The following is a 23,652-nucleotide window of genomic DNA, read 5'->3' on the forward strand; positions in this document are numbered from 1 at the left end:
TTAGGAACTATGCCCGTATCCAATCTGTCTGAGCCGGAACTATAAGCGCTTGTCAGATGCCCCCGTTCTGGTCGGCCACGACCAGCACCCAACATAAGACTTCTCTAGTTATTTAGCCAAGACCAGAGCCATGATAGTTCTCATGGTAGCACTGTTTTCCCGGGTGGTCACTCCATGTTCCAATTAATATGCAATAATCTTGTTTAACCATCGGATTAACAATATAAAGTAAACTTACCATTTTGGAACATTAATATCACAAACCGGAGTGACTGCATAAAGTTAAGTTGTAGCAATAGCATAACTACTAAGGTAAAGTATAATTCCCAGGTTTGATCAAGGAATAAGGTTGGAAAGGTTATCTAAATAGGTAACCCGTCAAATTATGCATATATATCCAAAAAATAAACTTTATTAAATGTATTGTTTGGGATCAAACAGAGTATGCAGAGGAAGAATTCCACTTGCCTTGCTTATTGAAAACTTGAGGTTCTTCCACGAAATATCTTGATTCTCAAATTTGGGATCAATCACTGAATATCACACAAACAAACAAGAAGAAAACAAACACCACTCAATAACATACAACATTCCCCATACGTAAAGCTAAAAGAAAGCCTAACGAAAAGAGCGTTTGCTTTTCAAAAACGTCGCAAGGGTTATAATAAAAAGATATTCTTTTCAAAAAGGTATGATCTATACTTTATAAAACAAGACATGAGCTTAAAATATATTAATTAAAATATACAAATATTTGGTTCACCAAATTAATCTTTTATAAAACGTCATATGTGATATGTCTACGATTAAGATGATAAAACACGTTGTAACAATATTAAACCTTTTTAACATTTTAGAAAAGATATATGCTATATCTAATGTTAATGCATTATGAAATACATTATTAATTTTAGAAGCATTATGGAACGTATCATAAATATTGTTAACTACTCACTTATGATAAATTAAGATATAAGTCTAAATAGGTTTTATGTGAAAAGATTATTATTATTAAACACCTATTTATGGAAAGTTGTGATATATGCTTTAATGAACTTTTTATGAAAAAGACAATGAACAACAATTATATTTTATTTTTATTAGAAAGTACATGTCCTATATTTTATTAAGAAAGCTATATACAAAACAATATCCAAACTAACATTATTATTAAAGAACATGAACACTAATTTCCTTAGTTTATTCTTTAAGAAAAACTAAGTGACACATATATAAATAATATGAACAAATTTTGATTAAATGATTTAATTAAGCCTATATAACCAGTTGTAAACAAATATAAATCTAATTAACTAGGTTATGAGAGGACATAATTACTCTATTTTTTATCTTTACATTTAGTTTAGAAACATATGACCTAGATATTTAAAAATGAATATTATATTCATTGGTACGTTATTAACTATTGTTTTAGTTATAACGATGTGAGCACTTAATTAAGCCATTATATAATTATTAGAAAAGTTATATGACCTATTAATTTTAAGTTTCTATTTAATACGGCTATACTTAAACATCTATAATGAATCTTGTTAAATATGATAACTATTAAAAAGGTTATTTTAAAGGTAGAAACAAGTTATCTAATTCTTTATAAGAAACCTATATCAACATACTATCAATTTCTTTATTAGAAAAATATGAGCGCCTAATTAAATTATTATAAATTCTATCCTTTCAGTTTTCTTCCTTTCTTTTCTAAATAGAGTTTATACGTGTAACTAAGAATTGTTTATTTATAATTTTTTTGACGTTAATATACTAAGAATTAATTGTAAATTACTAAATGAGACATTTAATAACATATTCATGGTTATTATGACATAAATGAGCATTTTACTATTCTACGTAATTAATTGCTATACTTATGAATATATTTATTATGAATAGTAAAAATATATATTTTCATTCGACCGGAAATACATGGCTTAATTCCTATTTCAATTTCTAAAATTATACATGTATCAATACTAACCGGCTATCGCTCCACACACTAAAGCGAAAACAAATCCGTAAACATTTCTAGTATGAAAATCACGGAAGTAGTGAATAATGACCGTGTTCATTTTTAGAATTATAAAATCATATGCATATTAAAATATTATCGCGGGTTTCGATTTTGACCACGCGTATAAAACGAAATCTCTAAAATCGTACACGTGAATCGCCAACTCGCATAATCTCAAAAACAATAATTCATAAATTCATTCAAAACGCGTTTTAGAACATAAATTTGGGTTGTTTTCAACCTTGGGTTCTCGCTCGTGCGAAGGGATGAACGTCGACGAGCAGGAAGTGGTTCGGCGGACAGGGAACGAGCGCGATCGTCGTGCTGCGCGGATGGAACTCCGGCGGGGAAACGCGGACGGTGAACACGAGCTCCGGCGAGGAACAACGAGCTCCGGTGAGTCTCCACAGACGGCGGGGCGGACTGCGATGGCGTGGTCGAACTCCGGCGACGAACAGCGGTGAACTCCGGCGAACTACGCTGCGAGAGCGAGGGAGGCGCGAGAAGAGAGAGCGAGCTCGAGCAGGGAGAAGGAGAGGGCTTGGCTGGGATTTTATAGAGAGAGAGGGAGAGCAGAGGTCGTCGGGGTGTTTCATGGCCATCAATGGCGTTGATCTTAATGGAGGATGAACGTGGGGAGGGAGTAATGGAGGAAGAAACGGCAACATTGATTCTTCATTACATGCAATGAAGAACGGACAGTGGGGTTGCTTGGGCTGCTCGGCGTCGGTTCCTGGCGCCGGGGTCACTGCGCGGTCGGCTGGACAGGGACGAGGCGGCTCCACGGCACGGCGCGGTCGGGCTTCGGTTTGCAGCGTGTCGGGCTTCAGTTGGCTGGCGCGTCCTCTGGCTTGAGCGCGCGGGGCGGCTCGACCGGCAGTGCAGGGGCACGGCGCGCAGGGAGTCGGGGCTTGAGTGCGGACGGCTGGCTCGGCCGGGGCTTGCTCTTGGCGCGCGATGCCGTGTGCGGCTGGAGACGCGGGAGCTGGGCGCGCGGCGGGCGACGGCTATTAAATGGAGGTAGTGGGGAGAAACGGCGGTGACAGTTTCAGTGGGAAAATGAAAGGGTACATGGCGCAGTGGGGAGGGAGGGAGACGGGCAGTCACGGCTGTGGGCGTGCATCCAGGCGGTGCGGTGCAACCATGGCGGCAGCAACCGTGCAATAGACGTGAGCAGTTGAGTGTGCGTGCGATGCCTGTTGTGTGCATTGATGAAGAAGATATAACCAACAAGCAGACCACATGTCATAGAGAGAAAAGGAGAGGTCTATGCGTCCAAAAGTTAGGAGAGGAGAGTGGCTGGCCGAACGTCCTCGTGTTGGACGTGAGGTTGGTTTTTTTTTCGAATTTTTTTCTTTCTATTTTAACGCCAGTTTTATGTATAAATAAATATATGTGAAAAATATTTCAAAAGTTATAAATTATCCAATAAATGAATTTGAGGCTAATTTCTTTTACTAAATAAATTAGGCTTTACAAAAGAGAATATAAAATAAACAAAATCTTGCTCCCAAAACTGAACGCATCAAACCTTTAGTATTAATTTAATTTATTCAAAAGATTAGTTATCTTTCGTATCAATACTTCTTTATTTTCAAAACAACGTTTTCTCTCTAGTAGATTTATCAACTAAAGATTAATTACTTTTAGCTGATGGATTTCAGCTGTTACAAATCCTACCAAAATGCATATTCCTAAAACAATATTTTAAGAACTCATTATTATTTTCTAAAATAATATTTTCACAACGACTTATATCCAAAAATTGAATACATCAAACAAAATTTATGCCTCGGCATGAATGCATCAAACACTTAATAAAATTTTATCTAATCAAGAAATTATTCAATTTATTTATATTACCATTTCATTTTATCTAATCAAGAAATTGTTCAATTTATTTATATTACCATTTCAGTATTTGAAACCATAAATATTTCCTTTTTATTGGGAATTAGTAATATAAACTAAGTTATTTTCAATTGATGGATTTAGGGTGTTATATGCGCGTGGGCGCGAGCTAGGCCTGGTGGGCCGAATGGCTGAGGGGGAGGGTTGGCTAGGTTGCTTTAGTTTTTCCTTTTTCTTTTGAATTTCTAATTCCTTTTTTTATTTTCTCTTTTGAATTCAAATCCAACCAAATCACAAATTCAAATTAAATATTTCAAACATGTGCATCAACCAAAAACAAAGTTTAAGCTTAGCATGATGCAACAATTCATGTCTCCCCTAGGTTTTAATATACTAAAGAAATAATACATCTCCCAAATAAATAAACAAGAAATCCATTGAAAGAAAGGGGAAGGAAATCTATAGAGAGGGAAAGAGGTAACACCTGAATTTGGTAGATATTAGAGAAGAAATTTTATACCCCCAAATTCAAGGTGTTACAAACTTATCCCCCTCAAAAAGAATCTCGCCCTCAAGATTCAGGGTTCGCTAGCAAAGAGCTCAGGATATTTTGCTTTCAGATTATCCTCTCTTTCCCATGTTGCTTCTTCCTCTAAATGGTGGCCCCATTTGACTTTGCACATTCTGATGGTGCTTGTTCGAGTGACTCTGTCTGCTGTCTCCAGAATCTGAGTTGGCTTTTCGATATATGTCAGGTCTTCTTGAACATCGAGGTATTTGGTTGGTAGTTGCTCTTCTAGCACTCGCAAACACTTCTTCAGCTAAGACACAGGGAAAACATCATGCACTGCTGACTGACTCTCTGGTAGGTTGAGCTGATATGCCACTTCTCCACGTCTTGCTTGAATCTGGTACGGTCCGATGTATCGTGGTGCTAACTTGCCCTTAACTCCAAACCTTTTGACTTCTCTGATCGGTGACACCTTCAGGTAAACATAATCTCGCACTTTGAAGCCCAGCTCTCTTCTTCTGGTGTCAGCATAACTTCCTTGTCTAGATTGTGTTGTCTTCAGGTTCTCCTGAACCATTCTGATATTTTCTTCGGCTTGAAGCAAACTATCTGGACCGAATACCTGCCTTTCACTGGGCTGGTCCCAGTGCAATGGAGTTCGAAAATTCCTCCCATAGAGTGCTTGGAACGGTGACATCTTTAAACTATCTTGATGGTTATTGTTGTAAGAGAATTCTGCATAAGGTAGCCTCTTATCCCAAGGATCTGGATGGTTATTTCAGTCTGACCATCTGTCTACGAGTGATAAGCTGAACTAAAATTCAGATGCGTGCCCAAGGCTTCATGTAGATGCTTCCAACAGTGAGAAGTCAACTGTGTTCCCCGGTCCGATACTATCTTCTTCGAAACACCATGTAAGCATACAATCCTGGACATGTATAGCTCTGCCAACACTGCGCTATTGTAGCTGGTCTTGACTGGTATGAAATGAGTCGCCTTTGTTAAGTGGTCCATTACTACCCAGATGGAGTCATAACCAGCTCGAGTGCGAGGCAAACCGACTATAAAGTCCATCTCAATATCATCCCACTTTCATTGAGGAATCTACAACGACTGCAACAAACTTACGGACCTTTGATGCTCCGCCTTAATTCTCTGACAACTATCACATATGGCAACATACTCCGCAATCTCCATTTTCATACCGTACCACCAGAATCTTTTATTCAGGTCTTGGTACATTTTCTTGCTGCCAAGGTGTATGGAATAGGCTATTTCATGGGCTTCCTTGAGAATCAGCTCCCAAATTGACTTGGTGTTGGAAACACGTAGCCTATTTTGAACCATACTACGCCTTCCGCGTCTTCCCGGAAGTCTTTACCTTTTCCGTCTAGGATTAGCTGTCGAATCTTATTGATCTTCTCATCGTTCTTCTGTCCATCCTTGATATCTTGTTCTAGAGTGGGTTCTAGCTCAAATGTCACTCCCTGGGTGCTGTTTAGAAATTCGAGACTCAGCCTGTTGAATTCCTTTGCTAGTTCATATGACATCGGGTGAGAGGCCATCATGTTGACTTGGCTCTTCCTGCTCAAAGCATCTACAACCACATTAGCTTTGTGTTGGTCCTTGTTCTAAGATGCTATACACCAAGAACAAAGCAACGTAATTGTTATTGATTAGGGACCTTCGTCCTTCGAAACATTATCTCCCTTAGGATATAATGATCTCTAGAAGAAGGTCACGAAGGGCATACCTTCATCATCTTAGTGAAACAAAGCATAAATAAGGCATACGAAACACAAAAAGAATATGAACAATTATCTCAAATCATTAGATTATTCATCTCTTTATTTCATAAACATGGATAAACATTAATAGTAATTATATTACATTTGTACCTTCGGCTTGACAGAAGGTAAAAGAACGTGAATGACGCAGGAGTGATTACAAATCAGCGTGAACATTACGGTGTTACTGTTCATCTATTTATAGGCACATGACACAGTCTGGGCAAAATTACATTCATGTCCCTGACATTTACTGTTAGCCAAAAGGCAAGCTGTCGAGGACAAAGCAGTCTTTCCCTTTTAGGTCGGTTTCACCCTCCACCACCGTCCTTGTGCTAAGTCAAAGCTTCTCCAGCCACAGCTTTGGAGCTGGTTCATCCTTCTTCTAGATCGCGCCTTTCATACCATGCACACCTTGTCTCAAAGCCGAAGCTTCCTATGATAGTATACTATACTGGAAAACATGTTAGTTGTGTTTTTGAGGACCTTTAGAAGAGGAAGGCCCCCAACAGTAGCCCCTCGCAGTATTTATTTGTTTTTGCGTCTAACAAATTTAGACTGCGACGTTAACGAAGACCTTTAGCCAAAGGTCCAAAAAAACACCTTCCCTTTGCTATAATAGAGAAAGTCAATGACAAATGGGGCCCGCCAAGTTACAATGTAGTAGGCATATAAATAGGAACCTATAGCGATAGCATTTATTGTGCCTTTCAATTGCTTATGCTATTGTTTCAAGCTTGAAATTTCTTGCTGTCAGATCTCGCTTGATTTGTGAGCTTCGTCATTTACACAAGTGCTCGTTAGATGTCTGAAGAGAAGAAGATGTCTGAGGAGAAGAAGGTTGTGGACCCTGCTCTAGCTGGGTTTTACGAAGCTATGGAAAAAATAAACACAGAAAAGATTATGAATGAAATATTAGCTGGGTTGTCTGAGGATTCTGATGATAGTGAGAACTTTGATGTGGAAAGCGGGAATGAAGATGTCAAAGATTGGCCCTGGCGACCAAGTCATACTATCTTCAAAAAGTCGTCCATCGAACAGAGTCAGATTGATGCCATGAAGGGAAGATATTTTCGTGACATGTCTATTGTGAGATTTGGGGGGGGGGGACAGCACTGCCCCTGCACCCGAGGAAGATGAAGTTGTTGTCTACAGGAGCTTCATGAAGGCAGGTCTTCGGTTTCCATTGAGCAGATTTTTGGTTGAAGTGCTGAAGGCATTTGAGATCTTCCTTCATCAGATTACTCCCGAAGCTATAATTAGGATGGGTGTTTTTGTTTGGGCCGTGAGGAGCCAAGGGCTAGAACCAATTGCAAAGTGCTTCTGTAACATGCACGAGCTACTGTACGAGACGAAGGCCACTGGCAAGGAGCAATATCACAACAATTTCGGTTGCTATGGCTTCGTTCCTCGTTCTGATGTAAGTTACCCAGTTCCAACATTTCGAAAAAGGTGGCCCGGGGCCTAGCTGGAGGAATGGTTTTATGTTAAGAATAATTTGATTGAAAGGGAGGACATAAAGGGGATTATCCAATGCCCTATCTGGTCTCGCTTCGGCCTTAGAAGGCCGGCTACTGTGCTTGGGAATGATACCGAAGCATGCCAGAAGGCTTCCAACAATGTTTGCGCCTTTATTGGCACAAGAGACCTAGTTCAGGAGCACATAGCCTACAGAGTGTGGCCACTTGTGAATGACTAGGAGATGCTAAAGGAGACTGCTGCCGGGTCCAATCAAGGTGGTTTGGTTTACTTGAAATACACCTTCAGATATAGAGACCAGTTTGATGAGTCGAATGATGACTGGCTGACCTGTGTTGAGACGACTAGCAATGGGTTGCTTGGGGCATACACGAGAGCCAAAGATGATGCCATAACCTTAGCCTTCGGAGGACGAGGCAAGAAAAGGTTGAACAGAGTTTTTGATGTTATCGGCTGAAAGTCGCCTAGAGGGGGGGGTGAATAGGGCGAAACTGAAATTTACAAATATAAACACAACTACAAGCCGGGGTTAGCGTTAGTAATAAAGAAACGAGTCCGCGAGAGAGGGCGCAAAACAAATCCCAAGCGAATAAGCAAGTGAGACACGGAGATTTGTTTTACCGAGGTTCGGTTCTTGCAAACCTACTCCCCGTTGAGGAGGCCACAAAGGCCGGGTCTCTTTCAACCCTTCCCTCTCTCAAACGATCCACGGATCGAGTGAGCTTTCTCTTCTCAATCAATTGGAACACAAAGTTCCCACAAGGACCACCACAAGTTTGGTGTCTCTTGCCTCAATTACAGGTGAGTTTGATTGCAAAGAAAGGATCAAGAAAGAAGAAAGCAATCCAAGCGCAAGAGCTCGAAAGAACACAAGCAAATCACTCTCTCTAATCACTATGGCGTTGTGTGGAATTTGGAGAGGATTTGATCTCTTTGGTGTGTTGTGAATTGAATGCTAGAGCTCTTGTAGTAGTTGGGAAGTGGAAAACTTGGATGCAATGAATGATGGGGTGGTTGGGGTATTTATAGCCCTAACCACCAAAAGTGGCCGTTGGGAACCTGTCTGTTCGATGGCACACCGGACAGTCCGGTGCACACCGGACAGTCCGGTGCCCCCTGCCACGTCATCACTGCCGTTGGATTCTGACCGTTGGAGCTTCTGACTTGTGGGTCCGCCTGGGTGTCCGGTGCACACCGGACATGCACTGTTCCTTGTCCGGTGTGCCGGAGTGGGCGCGCCTGCCATCTGCGCGCGCAGAGCGCGCATTAAATGCGCGGCAGAGAGCCGTTGGCGCGGAGATAGCCGTTGCTCCGGAGTCGCACCGGACAGTCCGGTGTACACCGGACAGTCCGGTGTACACCGGACAGTCCGGTGAATTTTAGCGGACTAGCCGTTTGAGTTTCCCGAAGCTGGCGAGTTCCTGAGGCCGTTCTCCTTTGGCGCACCGGACACTGTCCGGTGTACACCGGACAGTCCGGTGAATTATAGCGCGAGGCCTCTGGAAATTCCCGAAGGTGACAAGTTTGAGCTGGAGTCCTCTGGTGCACCGGACACTGTCCGGTGGTGCACCGGACAGTCCGGTGATCCCAAACCAGAGGGCCTTCGGTTCCCACTTTGCTCTTTTGTTGAATCCAAAACTTGGTCTTTTTATTGGCTGAGTGTGAACCTTTTACACCTGTGTAATCTATACACTCGGGCAAACTTAGTTAGTCCAAATGTTTGTGTTGGGCAATTCAACCACCAAAATTAATTAGAGACTAGGTGTAAGCCTAATTCCCTTTCAATCTCCCCCTTTTTGGTGATTGATGCCAACACAAACCAAAGCAAATATAGAAGTGCATAATTGAACTAGTTTGCATAATGTAAGTGTAAAGGTTGCTTAGAATTGAGCCAATATTAATACTTACAAGATATGCATGGATTGTTTCTTTCTTATATAATATTTTGGACCACATTTGCACCACATGTTTTGTTTTTGCAAATTCTTTTGTAAATCCTTTTCAAAGTTCTTTTGCAAATAGTCAAGGGTAAATGAAAAAGAGTTTGCAAAGCATTTTCAAGATTTGAAATTTTCTCCCCCTGTTTCAAATGCTTTTCTTTTGACTAAACAAAACTCCCCCTAAAAGAGATCCACCTCTTAGTGTTCAAGAGGGTTTTGATATACTATTTTTGAAATACTTCTTTCTCCCCCTTTTGAACACAATAAGATACCAATTGAAAATATTCAACACTCAAGTTTTTTGAAAATAGGTGGTGGTGCGGTCCTTTTGCTTTGGGCTCATTTCTCCCCCTTTTTGGCATGAATCGCCAAAAACGGAATCATTAGAGCCCTTGAAGTGCTATCTTCCCCTTTGGTCATAAATGAGTTAAGATTTTACCAAAGACGAAGTCCGGTCCTTTTGCCTTGGGCTCATTTCTCCCCAAGGATGAAGTCCGGTCCTTTTGTTTGATGCTCATTTCTCCCCAAAGAATAGAGAGTTGCTTGGAGTGATGGCGAAGTATGAGTTACGGAGTGGAAGCCTTTGTCTTCGCCGAAGACTCCAATTCCCTTTCAATATACCTATGACTTGGTTTGAAATAGACTTGAAAACACATTAGTCATAGCATATAAAAGAGATATGATCAAAGGTATATGAATGAGTTATGAGTGCAAGTTAACAAAAGAAATTCCTAGAATCAAGAATATTTAGCTCATGCCTAAGTTTGTTAAAGGATTGTTCATCAAGAGGCTTGGTAAAGATATCGGCTAATTGATCTTTAGTGTTAATGTAGGAAATCTCGATATCCCCCTTTTGTTGGTGATCCCTAAGAAAATGATACCGAATGGCTATGTGCTTAGTGCGGCTATGCTCGACGGGATTGTCGGCCATTTTGATTGCACTCTCATTGTCACATAGCAAAGGGACTTTGGTTAATTTATAACCGTAGTCCCGCAGGGTTTGCCTCATCCAAAGCAATTGCGCGCAACAATGACCTGCGGCAATATACTCAGCTTCGGCGGTGGAAAGAGCGACCGAATTTTGCTTCTTTGAAGCCCAAGACACCAAGGATCTTCCCAAGAACTGGCAAGTCCCTGATGTGCTCTTCCTATTGATTTTGCACCCCGCCCAATCGGCATCCGAATAACCAATTAAATCAAATGTGGATCCCCGAGGGTACCAAAGCCCAAACTTAGGAGTATAAGCCAAATATCTCAAGATTCGTTTTACGGCCGTAAGGTGAGCTTCCTTAGGGTCGGCTTGGAATCTTGCACACATGCATACAGAAAGCATAATGTCCGGTCGAGATGCACATAAATAGAGTAAAGAACCTATCATCGACCGGTATACCTTTTGATCTACGGACTTACCTCCCGTGTCGAGGTCGAGATGCCCATTAGTTCCCATGGGTGTCTTGATGGGTTTGGCGTCCTTCATTCCAAACTTGCTAAGAATATCTTGAGTGTACTTCGTTTGGCTTAGGAAGGTGCCCTCTTGGAGTTGCTTTACTTGAAATCCCAGAAAATACTTCAACTCCCCCATCATAGACATCTCGAATTTCTGTGTCATAATCCTACTAAACTCTTCACAAGTAGACTCGTTAGTAGACCCAAATATAATATCATCAACATAAATTTGGCATACAAACAAGTCATTTTCAAGAGTTTTAGTAAAGAGTGTAGGATCGGCTTTTCCGACTTTGAAGCCATTTGCAATAAGGAAATCTCTAAGGCATTCATACCATGCTCTTGGGGCTTGCTTGAGCCCATAAAGCGCCTTAGAGAGCTTATAGACATGGTTAGGATACTCACTGTCTTCAAAGCCGGGAGGTTGCTCAACATAGACCTCTTCCTTGATTGGTCCATTGAGGAAAGCACTTTTCACGTCCATTTGATAAAGCTTAAAGCCATGGTAAGTAGCATAGGCTAATAATATGCGAATTGACTCAAGCCTAGCTACGGGTGCATAGGTTTCACCGAAATCCAAACCTTCGACTTGGGAGTATCCCTTGGCCACAAGTCGGGCTTTGTTCCTTGTCACCACACCATGCTCGTCTTGCTTGTTGCGGAAGACCCATTTGGTCCCTACAACATTTTGGTTAGGACGAGGAACTAAACGCCATACCTCATTCCTAGTGAAGTTGTTGAGCTCCTCTTGCATCGCCACCACCCAATCCGAATCTTGGAGTGCTTCCTCTACCCTGTGTGGCTCAATAGAGGAAACAAACGAGTAATGTTCACAAAAATGTGCAATACGAGATCGAGTAGTTACCCCCTTATGAATGTCGCCGAGGATGGTGTCGACGGGGTGATCCCGTTGGATTGCTTGGTGGACTCTTGGGTGTGGCGGTCTTTGCTCTTCATCCTCCTTGTCTTGATCATTTGCTTCTCCCCCTTGATCATTGCCGTCATCTTGAGGTGGCTCATTTGATTGATCTTTTTCTTCATCAACTTGAGCCTCTTCCTCATTTTGAGTTGGTGGAGATGCTTGCATGGAGGAGGACGGTTGATCTTGTGCATTTGGAGGCTCTTCGGATTCCTTAGGACACACATCCCCAATGGACATGTTCCTTAGCGCGATGCACGGAGCCTCTTCTTCACCTATCTCATCAAGATCAACTTGCTCTACTTGAGAGCCGTTAGTTTCATCAAACACAACGTCACATGAGACTTCAACTAGTCCAGTGGACTTGATAAAGACCCTATATGCCCTTGTGTTTGAGTCATATCCAAGTAAAAAGCCTTCTACAGTCTTAGGAGCAAATTTAGATTTTCTACCTCTTTTAACAAGAATAAAACATTTGCTACCAAAGACTCTAAAATATGAAATGTTGGGCTTTTTACCGGTTAGGAGTTCATATGATGTCTTCTTGAGGATTCGGTGTAGATATAACCGGTTGATGGCGTAGCAAGCGGTGTTGACCGCCTCCACCCAAAACCGATCCGAAGTCTTGTATTCATCAAGCATGGTTCTAGCCATGTCCAATAGAGTTCGATTCTTCCTCTCCACTACACCATTTTGTTGTGGCGTGTAGGGAGAAGAGAACTCATGCTTGATGCCCTCCTCCTCAAGAAAGCCTTCGATTTGAGAGTTCTTGAACTCCGTTCCGTTGTCGCTTCTTATTTTCTTGATCCTTAAGCCAAACTCATTTTGAGCCCGTCTCAAGAATCCCTTTAAGGTCTCTTGGGTTTGAGATTTTTCCTGTAAAAAGAATACCCAAGTGAAGCGAGAATAATCATCCACAATAACTAGACAGTACTTACTCCCGCCGATGCTTATGTAAGCGATCGGGCCGAATAGATCCATGTGCAGGAGCTCCAGTGGTCTGTCGGTCGTCATTATGTTCTTATGCGGATGATGAGTGCCAACTTGCTTTCCTGCTTGGCATGCGCTACAAATCCTGTCTTTCTCAAAATGAACATTTGTTAGTCCTAAAATGTGTTCTCCCTTTAGAAGCTTATGAAGATTCTTCATCCCAACATGAGCAAGTCGGCGGTGCCAGAGCCAACCCATGTTAGTCTTAGCAATTAAGCAAGTGTCGAGTTCAGCTTTATCAAAATCTACCAAGTATAGCTGACCCTCTAACATTCCCTTAAATGCTATTGAATCATCACTTCTTCTAAAGACAGTGACACCAATATCAGTAAAAAGACAGTTGTAGCCTATTTGATATAATTGGGAAACAGAAAGCAAATTGTAATCTAAAGAATCAACAAGAAAAACATTGGAAATGGAATGGTCAGGAGATATAGCAATTTTACCCAAATCTTTGACCAAACCTTGATTTCCATCCCCGAATGTGATAGCTCGTTGGGGATCTTGGTTTTTCTCGTAGGAGGAGAACATTTTCTTCTCCCCCGTCATGTGGTTTGTGCACCCGCTGTCGAGTATCCAGCTTGAGCCCCCGGATGCATAAACCTACAAAACAAGTTTAGTTCTTGACTTTAGGTACCCAAATGGTTTTGGGTCCTTTGGCATTAGACACAAGAACTTTGGGTACCCAAACACAAGTCTTTGACCCCTTGTGCTTGCCCCCAACATATTTGGCAACTACTTTGCCGGATTTGTTAGTTAAAACATAAGATGCATCAAAAGTTTTAAATGAAATATTATGATCATTTGATGCATTAGGAGTTTTCTTAGGCAACTTAGCACGGGTTGGTTGCCTAGAACTAGATGTCTCACCCTTATACATAAAAGCATGATTTGGACCAGAGTGAGACTTCCTAGAATGAATTCTCCTAATTTTGCTCTCGGGATAACCGGCAGGGTACAAAATGTAACCCTTGTTATCCTGAGGCATGGGAGCCTTGCCCTTAACAAAGTTGGACAATCTCTTAGGAGGGGCACTAATTTTGACATTGTCTCCCCTTTGGAAGCCAATGCCATCCTTAATGCCCGGGTGTCTCCCATTATAAAGCATGCTACGAGCAAATTTAAATTTCTCATTTTCTAAGTTGTGCTCGGCAATTTTAGCATCTAGTTTTGTTATATGATCATTTTGTTGTTTAATTAAAGCCATATAATCATGAATAGCATTAACATCAACATCTCTACATCTAGTACAAATAGATACATGCTCAACAATAGATGTAGAGGGTTTGCAAGAATTTAGTTCAACAATCTTAGCATGAAGAATATCATTTTTATCTCTAAGATCGGAAATTGTAACTTTGCAAACATCAAAATCTTTAGCCTTGGCAATTAAATTTTCATTTTCTATTCTAAGGCTAGCAAGAGAAATGTTTAATTCTTCAATCCTAGCAAGCAAATCATCATTATTATCTCTAGGATTGGGAATTGAAGCATTACAAATATGTGAATCAACCTTAGCGTTTAAACTAGCATTTTCATGTCTAAGGTTGTCAATCATCTCACGGCAAGTGCTTAGCTCACTAGATAATTTTTCACATTTCTCAATTTCAAGAGCATAAGCCTTTTTAACCTTAACATGCTTCTTATTTTCCTTAATAAGAAGGTCCTCTTGGGAATCCAAAAGGTCATCCTTTTCATGAATAGCACTAACCAATTCATTTAATTTTTCCTTTTGAGCTATGTTAAGGTTGGCAAAAAGGGAACGCAAACTATCCTCCTCATCACTAGCATTATCATCACTAGAAGATTCATACTTAGTGGAGGAGTTAGATTTAACCTTCTTCCGTTTGCCGTCCTTTGCCATGAGGCACTTGTGGCCGACGTTGGGGAAGAGAAGCCCTTTGGTGACGGCGATGTTGGCGGCGTCCTCGTCGTCACAGGAGTCGCTTGAGCTTTCGTCGGAATCCCACTCCCGACACACATGGGCATCGCCGCCCTTCTTCTTGTAGTACCTCTTCTCCTTTCTTCTCCCCTTCTTGTCGTCGCCCCTGTCACTGTCACTTGATAATGGACATTTAGCAATAAAGTGACCGGGCTTACCACATTTGTAGCAAACCTTCTTGGAGCGGGACTTGTAGTCTTTCCCCCTCCTTTGCTTGAGGATTTGGCGGAAGCTCTTGATGACGAGCACCATTTCCTCATTGTCGAGCTTGGAGGCGTCTATTGGTTGTCGACTTGGTGTAGCCTCCTCCTTCTTTTCTTCCGTCGCCTTGAATGCGACGGGTTGAGCTTCGGATGTGGTGGGTTCGTCAAGCTCGTTGATCTTTCTCGAGCCTTCGATCATGCACTCAAAACTTACAAAATGTCCGATAACTTCCTCGGGGGTCATCTTAGTATATCTTGGATTACCACGAATTAATTGAACTTGAGTGGGGTTAAGGAAAATAAGAGATCTTAGAATAACCTTAACCACCTCGTGGTCGTCCCACTTTATGCTCCCGAGGTTGCGCACTTGGTTCACCAAGGTCTTGAGCCGGTTGTACATGTGTTGTGGCTCCTCCCCTTTGCGAAGCCGGAACCGACCGAGCTCCCCCTCGATCGTTTCCCGCTTGGTGATCTTGGTGAGCTCATCTCCTTCGTGCGCGGTTTTGAGCACATCCCAAACCTCTTTGGCGCTCTTCAACCCTTGAACTTTGTTATACTCCTCTCTACTTAAGGAGGCGAGGAGTATTGTTGTCGCTTGAGAGTTGAAGTGCTCGATTTGGGCCACCTCATCCTCATCATAATCTTTATCCCCTACGGATGGTACCTGTGCACCAAACTCAACAACATCCCATATACTTTTGTGGAGTGAGGTTAGATGAAATCGCATTAAATCACTCCACCTAGCATAATCTTCACCATCAAAAGTTGGTGGTTTGCCTAATGGGACGGAAAGTAGAGGTGCATGTTTAGAAATGCGAGGATAGTGTAGGGGGATCTTACTAAACTTCTTACGCTCTTGGCGTTTAGAAGTTACGGAGGGCGCGTCGGAGCCGGAGGTCGATGTTGATGAAGTGTCGGTCTCGTAGTAGACCACTTTCCTCATCCTCTTTTGCTTGTCCCCACTCCGATGCGGCTTGTGGGAAGAAGATTTTTCCTTCTTCTCTTTGTGGTGAGAAGAAGATTTCTTCTCCTTCCCTTTGTTGGAGGAGATCTTCTTCTTCTCCCTCCTCTTGGTGCGGGACTCTTCCGATGAAGTGCTCCCTTGGCTTGTAGTGGGCTTTTCGCCGGTCTCCATCTCCTTCTTGGCGTGATCTCCCGACATCACTTCGAGCGGTTAGGCTCTAATGAAGCACCGGGCTCTGATACCAATTGAAAGTCGCCTAGAGGGGGGGTGAATAGGGCGAAACTGAAATTTACAAATATAAACACAACTACAAGCCGGGGTTAGCGTTAGTAATAAAGAAACGAGTCCGCGAGAGAGGGCGCAAAACAAATCCCAAGCGAATAAGCAAGTGAGACACGGAGATTTGTTTTACCGAGGTTCGGTTCTTGCAAACCTACTCCCCGTTGAGGAGGCCACAAAGGCCGGGTCTCTTTCAACCCTTCCCTCTCTCAAACGATCCACGGATCGAGTGAGCTTTCTCTTCTCAATCAATTGGAACACAAAGTTCCCACAAGGACCACCACAAGTTTGGTGTCTCTTGCCTCAATTACAGGTGAGTTTGATTGCAAAGAAAGGATCAAGAAAGAAGAAAGCAATCCAAGCGCAAGAGCTCGAAAGAACACAAGCAAATCACTCTCTCTAATCACTATGGCGTTGTGTGGAATTTGGAGAGGATTTGATCTCTTTGGTGTGTTGTGAATTGAATGCTAGAGCTCTTGTAGTAGTTGGGAAGTGGAAAACTTGGATGCAATGAATGATGGGGTGGTTGGGGTATTTATAGCCCTAACCACCAAAAGTGGCCGTTGGGAACCTGTCTGTTCGATGGCACACCGGACAGTCCGGTGCACACCGGACAGTCCGGTGCCCCCTGCCACGTCATCACTGCCGTTGGATTCTGACCGTTGGAGCTTCTGACTTGTGGGCCCGCCTGGGTGTCCGGTGCACACCGGACATGCACTGTTCCTTGTCCGGTGTGCCGGAGTGGGCGCGCCTGCCATCTGCGCGCGCAGAGCGCGCATTAAATGCGCAGCAGAGAGCCGTTGGCGCGGAGATAGCCGTTGCTCCGGAGTCGCACCGGACAGTCCGGTGTACACCGGACAGTCCGGTGAATTTTAGCGGACTAGCCGTTTGAGTTTCCCGAAGCTGGCGAGTTCCTGAGGCCGTTCTCCTTTGGCGCACCGGACACTGTCCGGTGTACACCGGACAGTCCGGTGAATTATAGCGCGAGGCCTCTGGAAATTCCCGAAGGTGACAAGTTTGAGCTGGAGTCCTCTGGTGCACCGGACACTGTCCGGTGGTGCACCGGACACTGTCCGGTGTACACCGGACAGTCCGGTGATCCCAGACCAGAGGGCCTTCGGTTCCCACTTTGCTCTTTTGTTGAATCCAAAACTTGGTCTTTTTATTGGCTGAGTGTGAACCTTTTACACCTGTGTAATCTATACACTCGGGCAAACTTAGTTAGTCCAAATGTTTGTGTTGGGCAATTCAACCACCAAAATTAATTAGAGACTAGGTGTAAGCCTAATTCCCTTTCATCGGCTTTGTGTACCCGGACTACACTTATCCCTTTGGCCATCTCTGTTGTGCCGAAGGGCAAAAAGATCAAGGTCTTAATGCACTAGCCAAGATACATTGAAACGGCCACAGTGCCGAAGCTTGGTGAAGGGACACCTTCCACTGCTGAGGCAGAACAACCTGCTCCTGTCATCCCCAAGGAAGAACTGACTGAATTGCCGAAGGCTCCTGCAGCTGGGCCAGTTGAAACACCAAAACATGGTGCCGAAGCCAAAGAAAAGGCGGCCGCAGAGCCAGAGCTAGGGAAAACAGTAGGACTGCAAAAAATCTTGAGCCCACTAGCAGAGCCAAAGTTGCCGAAGGTATCAAAAGCTTATGCAATAACCCCCAAGAGGAGGAGGATGGCAAGCGTGCTGGATGCTGTCATGGAGTCGACAAGGGCATTAACTCCTGCCCCTGCAAAGAAAATTGTCGAAGCTGCTACAACTCGCGCTAAAACCGAAGCTGGGCCCTTAGTGCCCGCTGAGACAGAGCCTGCTAGAACTGGGCAGAGAACTGAATAGGAATCTTCAGATGCTGGCTTGGCTCTAGAGAAGAAAGACACGCTCGAACAAGTTACATCTCCAATTCCTGAAGCACCCTCCAAAAATCTTGACTTTATTGTTCCACATGCTTTGGGAAAAAGTTATTTGAAGAAGAAATCGTGGAAGCCAAACACTACGCTCGAGAACTGAAATACCCGAAGGGGGCCTTGGTGTATAATGGCACCAACGAAGATGATTTTCTATACTGTCTCCTAGACAACAAGGAAATATCTGTCTGCCGGGAGATGACAAAAAATATGGGATTTCCGAAGCTTGAAGCTGGTCTGTCTGCCATGTTGAAGGATGACCTCACAGACAGCCTTGCGTACAACAGTCTGAAGGTACGGAAGTTATGGGCTTTTAAATAGATTATCTTGTTTTTTATTCTCGTGCTGATCCTTTATCTCCCCTCTTTTTGCAGGGCTTAATTCTTAGCAACGCTTTGAGGGCGCAGAAAAATTAATGCTGAAGACAAAAGTTGTCAGATAGCGCTTAGCAACCTTCGGTCGGAGGTTATCAGATTGAGGAATGAAGCTGCAGAAAAAGACAAAATTCTGCTTTCCTTAGTGGACAGAGTGAAGAAAGACGAGGCAAAATTCAATGCTCAATCTAAAGTCCATAAAGCCGAGGTTGAGAATCTTCAGAAGAAACTTGTCGAAGCTAATGAAAATTTTGAACTTGCAAAAGTAAAGCAAGAAATAAGTGAATGGTCGAATGTTAGGCTGGAAAAGAATGTTGAGGAGCTTCTTGAATCCAAGGAGAGATGCTTTGAGAAATCCTTGGATTGTGTAAGAAAACTGAAAACCAGCTTTGCCAAGGTGGGCGCGTACTCTTCGGAAGAAAAGTTCATTCGAGGTGACCCCGAAAGAGTCATTGATTAGATAAGTGAAGAAGCTGAAGCCTTTGAAGAGATCCCTAGTGATCGCAGGGACATTTGTGCCTTCGTCGGTTCTCGATGGGTTGCAACAATTTTGGAGAAGGCTGGTTGCGACCATGTTAAAACTGCGGCCCAGACCGAAGCCGCCTTCTCTAGAGACGACACGAAGGACCCCTCGGCCGAAGCCACTTTGGTGGGCGGGAAGTTTTATTCTGATGTCTGGGTGAACGGTGGCCGAGAAATGGCCAACAAAATTATAAGGAAAAATGAAAAAGAAACCCATGATGCTCGAGAAGAAGCTAAGCAAGCCGAAGAAGCTGTCGAGCGGGCAAGGCATATAGGTATTATTATTGAATTTTTAGCTTCGGTGTTTGTTTTCTAGCTTTGGACTAACGACTTGTTTACTACAGCTGAACTTTCGCCGCTACCCGAGCCATACGACCCTAGGCCGATCCCGTTATGAAAAGAGGTGCTGGATGTGATGAGTGTTGTTAATATCATCGTCGACGAAGTCGTCGATAGACTGCTGAATGAGGCCGCCGAGAAAATTCTCAAAGAAGACTAGGCTTTTGTTGTGTTGAAACAATGTAACACTTGTGTATGAAACAATTATCAAACATGTAAATTAATGTAATATATTTCTTTGCGATGCATGAAATTTACGCACATACCATTTTTTAGCCTTCGGCGAAAAAACACCTTCCCTTCTTTTCATGCTTCGTAAAGAAAGAGGCCCTTTAATGGCAAATCTGTTGTGTGATACTGTTGCCAACAAATTTTCCTGATAACATTGTATTTTCCGAAGGTTTGCTTCATGCCTCAGCACATTTTCGTTCAACAAGTTATTGCCAAAGATTTGCTTCGTGCTCAATCTTTGCTGTTGATGCGATATGATGTATGATGTAATGCTATGCGGAATGGTGCAATGATATGATTCAACATGATGTTTATGCCGAACACACTCACACCCACACTGAAACACTCAAGACTCTGCATCCCCTTAGGGACGTCTTTGGAGTCTTTAAGCTCTGCATCCCCTTAGGAACAACTTTGGAGCTTCTTCACATTATATTTCGGTGGTATTTAAGCTCTGCATCCCCTTAGGAACGACATTGGAGCTTCTTCACCTTCTATTTCAGTGGTATTTAAGCTCTGCATCCCCTTAGGAATGACTTTGGAGCTTCTTTACCTTCTATTTTGGTGGTATTTTGGCTCTGCATTCCCTTAGGAACGACTTTTGAGCTTCGGAACTTACTCTGAGCTCCCTTAGGAATGGCTTTTGTAGCTTCGATATTTACTCTGCGCTCCCTTAGGAACAACTTTTGTAGCTTCGGAAGTTTGTTAGGAGGAAGAATTTTACTTAATGATACTGACAATTATTACATGAAATCAGAATTTAGTCCTTCGTGATTTATTTTTCATACAAGAAAAATAAAATGACAGAAAAAATAAAGATACACCAAGGGTAGGATATTCTTTAGTAGATGTGCTTGGATTGAGGCACAGTACTATTGACTGTGCGAGCTTCGGACTCCTCCCAGAAATCGCGCTACTGTTGAGCGTGCTGGTGCCCTTCTAGCTACTGGCTTCGGGTCGGTGTAGGTGGTAGCGGTGGTGGTGGGAGCTGAGCCCAGGAAGCTTGAGAGTGGCTCGCCGAAGCGATAGAGGCCGTAGGCTATTGATTACCTACGTACTCTGGGACATAGGGAGAGTAGCATGAGGCAGTATGTAGGACCTGCTTCGACTGATTCTACCTTGCCTCCGCTTCGGCAATCTCCTTTTTCTTCTGAATTGTGGCTTGGCATGTTCTTGTGGTGTGGCCCTTGTCTTCACCACAGAATAAGCAATATAGTCTTCTAGGCTGATCTCCGTATCTTCCTTCGAAGCTTCTGCCCCCTCTGCCTCTTGGGGCTGGTGGCCTGAAGGAGCTTTATTGTGGCCCTGATGACTGGGAGCTGTGTTGTTGCCTTTGGGGTTGACTTCCTCTATCATCACTTAGGTTGGAATTGTGGATCGACCTAACATGCCTGGGTGAATTCTTCCTCCAAAGCCCCTGGCCATCTCAGAAAACCTGTATGCTTCCTCCCTTCTTTGGCGAAAATCGTTATCAGCCCAGATATACTCATCCATCTTCTGAAGAAGCTTCTCTAGGGTTTGTGGGGGCTTCCTGGCAAAATACTGAGTTGTAGGTCCTGGCCGAAGCCCCTTGATCATGGCCTTAATGACAATTTCATTAGGTATTGTAGGCGCTTGTGCTCTCAGATGTAGGAACCTTCAGACATACACCTGAAGGTACTCCTCATGGTCTTGTGTGCACTGAAACAAAGCCTGAGCAGTGACTGGCTTCGTCTGAAAGCCTTGGAAGGTAGTGATTAGCATATCCTTGAGCTTCTGCCATGATGTGATTGTTCCTGGCCAAAGAGAAGAGTACCAAGTTTGTACGACACTTTTGACTGCCATGACGAAGGATTTTGCAATGACTGCAGTATTGCCTCCATATGAAGATATGGTTGCCTCGTAGCTCATTAAGAACTGCTTCGGGTCTGAGTGCCCATCATACATAGAAAGCTGAGGTGGCTTGTATGATGGGGCCATGGGGTAGCCTACAACTCTGCTGCCAAAGGAGAAGCATCATCAAAAGCAAAATTGCCATGATGGAAATCATCATACCATTCATCATTGTTGTATGAATTGTCTTGACGAAGCTCTTTGTGCTGGGGCCTTCGGTCTTGGTCTTCTTGGGTGAGGTGACGCATTTCCTCAGCGGCCTCATCAATCTTTCTCTGGAGATCGGCGAGCCGAAGCATTTTTCCTTTCTTCTTTTGAACCTGTTGGTGGATAGCTTCGAGGTCCCTGATTTCCTGATCCAACTCCTCCTGAGGTGTTGGGCTGGTAGCCTTCCTCTTCTGGCTCCTAGCTTCACGTAGCGTTTCCTGATTAATATCTAGTGGCTGCAGTGCAGCCCCTGGCCCTGCTGTCTTCTTCAGTGGCATGACGAAGGTCAAAGTTTGTCGAAGGTGGTCGAATGGGTTCACCGGAGGTGGGCGCCAATGTTGGTCCTTGTTCTCAGATGCTATACTCCAAGAACAAAGCAACACAATTGTTATTGATTAGGGACCTTCGTCCTTCGAAACATTATCTCCCTTAGGATATAATGATCTCTAGACGAAGGTCACGAAGGGCATACCTTCGTCATCTTAGTGAAAGAAAGCATAAATAAGGCATACGAAACACAAAAACAATATGAACAGTTATCTCAAATCATTAGATTATTCATCTCTTTATTTCATAAACATGGATAAACATTAATAGTAATTATATTACATTTGTACCTTTGGCTTGACAGAAGGTAAAAGAACGGGAGTGACGCAGGAGTGATTACAAATCAGCGTGAACAGTACGGTATTACTGTTCATCTATTTATAGGCACAGGACGCAACCTGGGCAAAATTACATTCATGTCCCTGACATTTACTGTTAGCCAAAAGGCAAGCTATCAAGGACTAAACAGTCTTTTCCCTTTTAGGTCGGTTTCACCCTCCACCACCGTCCTTGTGCTAAGCCAAAGCTTCTCCAGCCACATCTTTGGAGCTGGTTCATCCTTCTTTCAGATCGCGCCTTTCATAGCATGCACACCTTATCTCAAAGCCAAAGCTTCATGTGACAGTATACAATTCTGGAAAACACGTTAGTTGTGTTTTTGAGGACCTTCAGAAGAGGAAGGCCCCCAACACTTTGCCTAGGTGATAATATATCTCCAGCTCATAGTCTTTGATCATGTCTCACCCGGTTTAAGGACAAAACCGAATGTATAGCATATGTGTGCCAAGAACTATTTCACACATATGTTGACTTCACAAGTGTAACATATCAAAAGAACAATGCATAAAAGCATAAGTAAAGATTATATTAACATATTACACTTCAAATAAACATAATGTCTTAACCTTTATTATTCATCAAAGTATAACAGAACATGGGCATCCTTCCACAGGAAGATGACTGTAACACTACCAAAACCATCAACTAAAAATAATGCATTTAGTTTATTAATGGTAAATATGGTAATAAATCTTTCTTTCAAATGTTTGATTTTTATTTGCATTTAGAATAATTTTTGTTTGCTCATATTTGATTTTTGGATGTTTAGTAGAATTTCTTTCATATTGAAAATCCAATTAATTAATATAGAAATATTGGTCCAAAAATAAATATCTTGGTTATAAATAATTTTGGAATAATTATTAGGATTTTTAGAATTTTTTAAAAATATATTTATTTATTTTAATTTTTGAAAAGAAAAGAAAAAAGAAAAAAACAAATTCGGAAAACCCTAACCCTAGTCGAATTCGGCCCATTAGGGGCCCAACCCACCGCCGCCCTATTTCCCCACTCCCGCCTCCTCTCTCCGCCAGTGGGGCCCACCCCGGCCCCGACTCCTTTCCCTTCCCAGCCGCCGCGCGCCACCGCGCCGAGCACCCCGCCTCCCTACCGCGCCCCGGCCGAGCATCCCGCGTCTCCTCCTCTCCCTCGCGCGCCCGAAACCGTCGACCGCCCTCTTCTCCTCCCCCAT

The sequence above is a fragment of the Zea mays genome, chromosome 6 (assembly GCF_902167145.1).
Source record: "Zea mays cultivar B73 chromosome 6, Zm-B73-REFERENCE-NAM-5.0, whole genome shotgun sequence".
Classification (NCBI taxonomy): Eukaryota; Viridiplantae; Streptophyta; class Magnoliopsida; order Poales; family Poaceae; genus Zea; species Zea mays.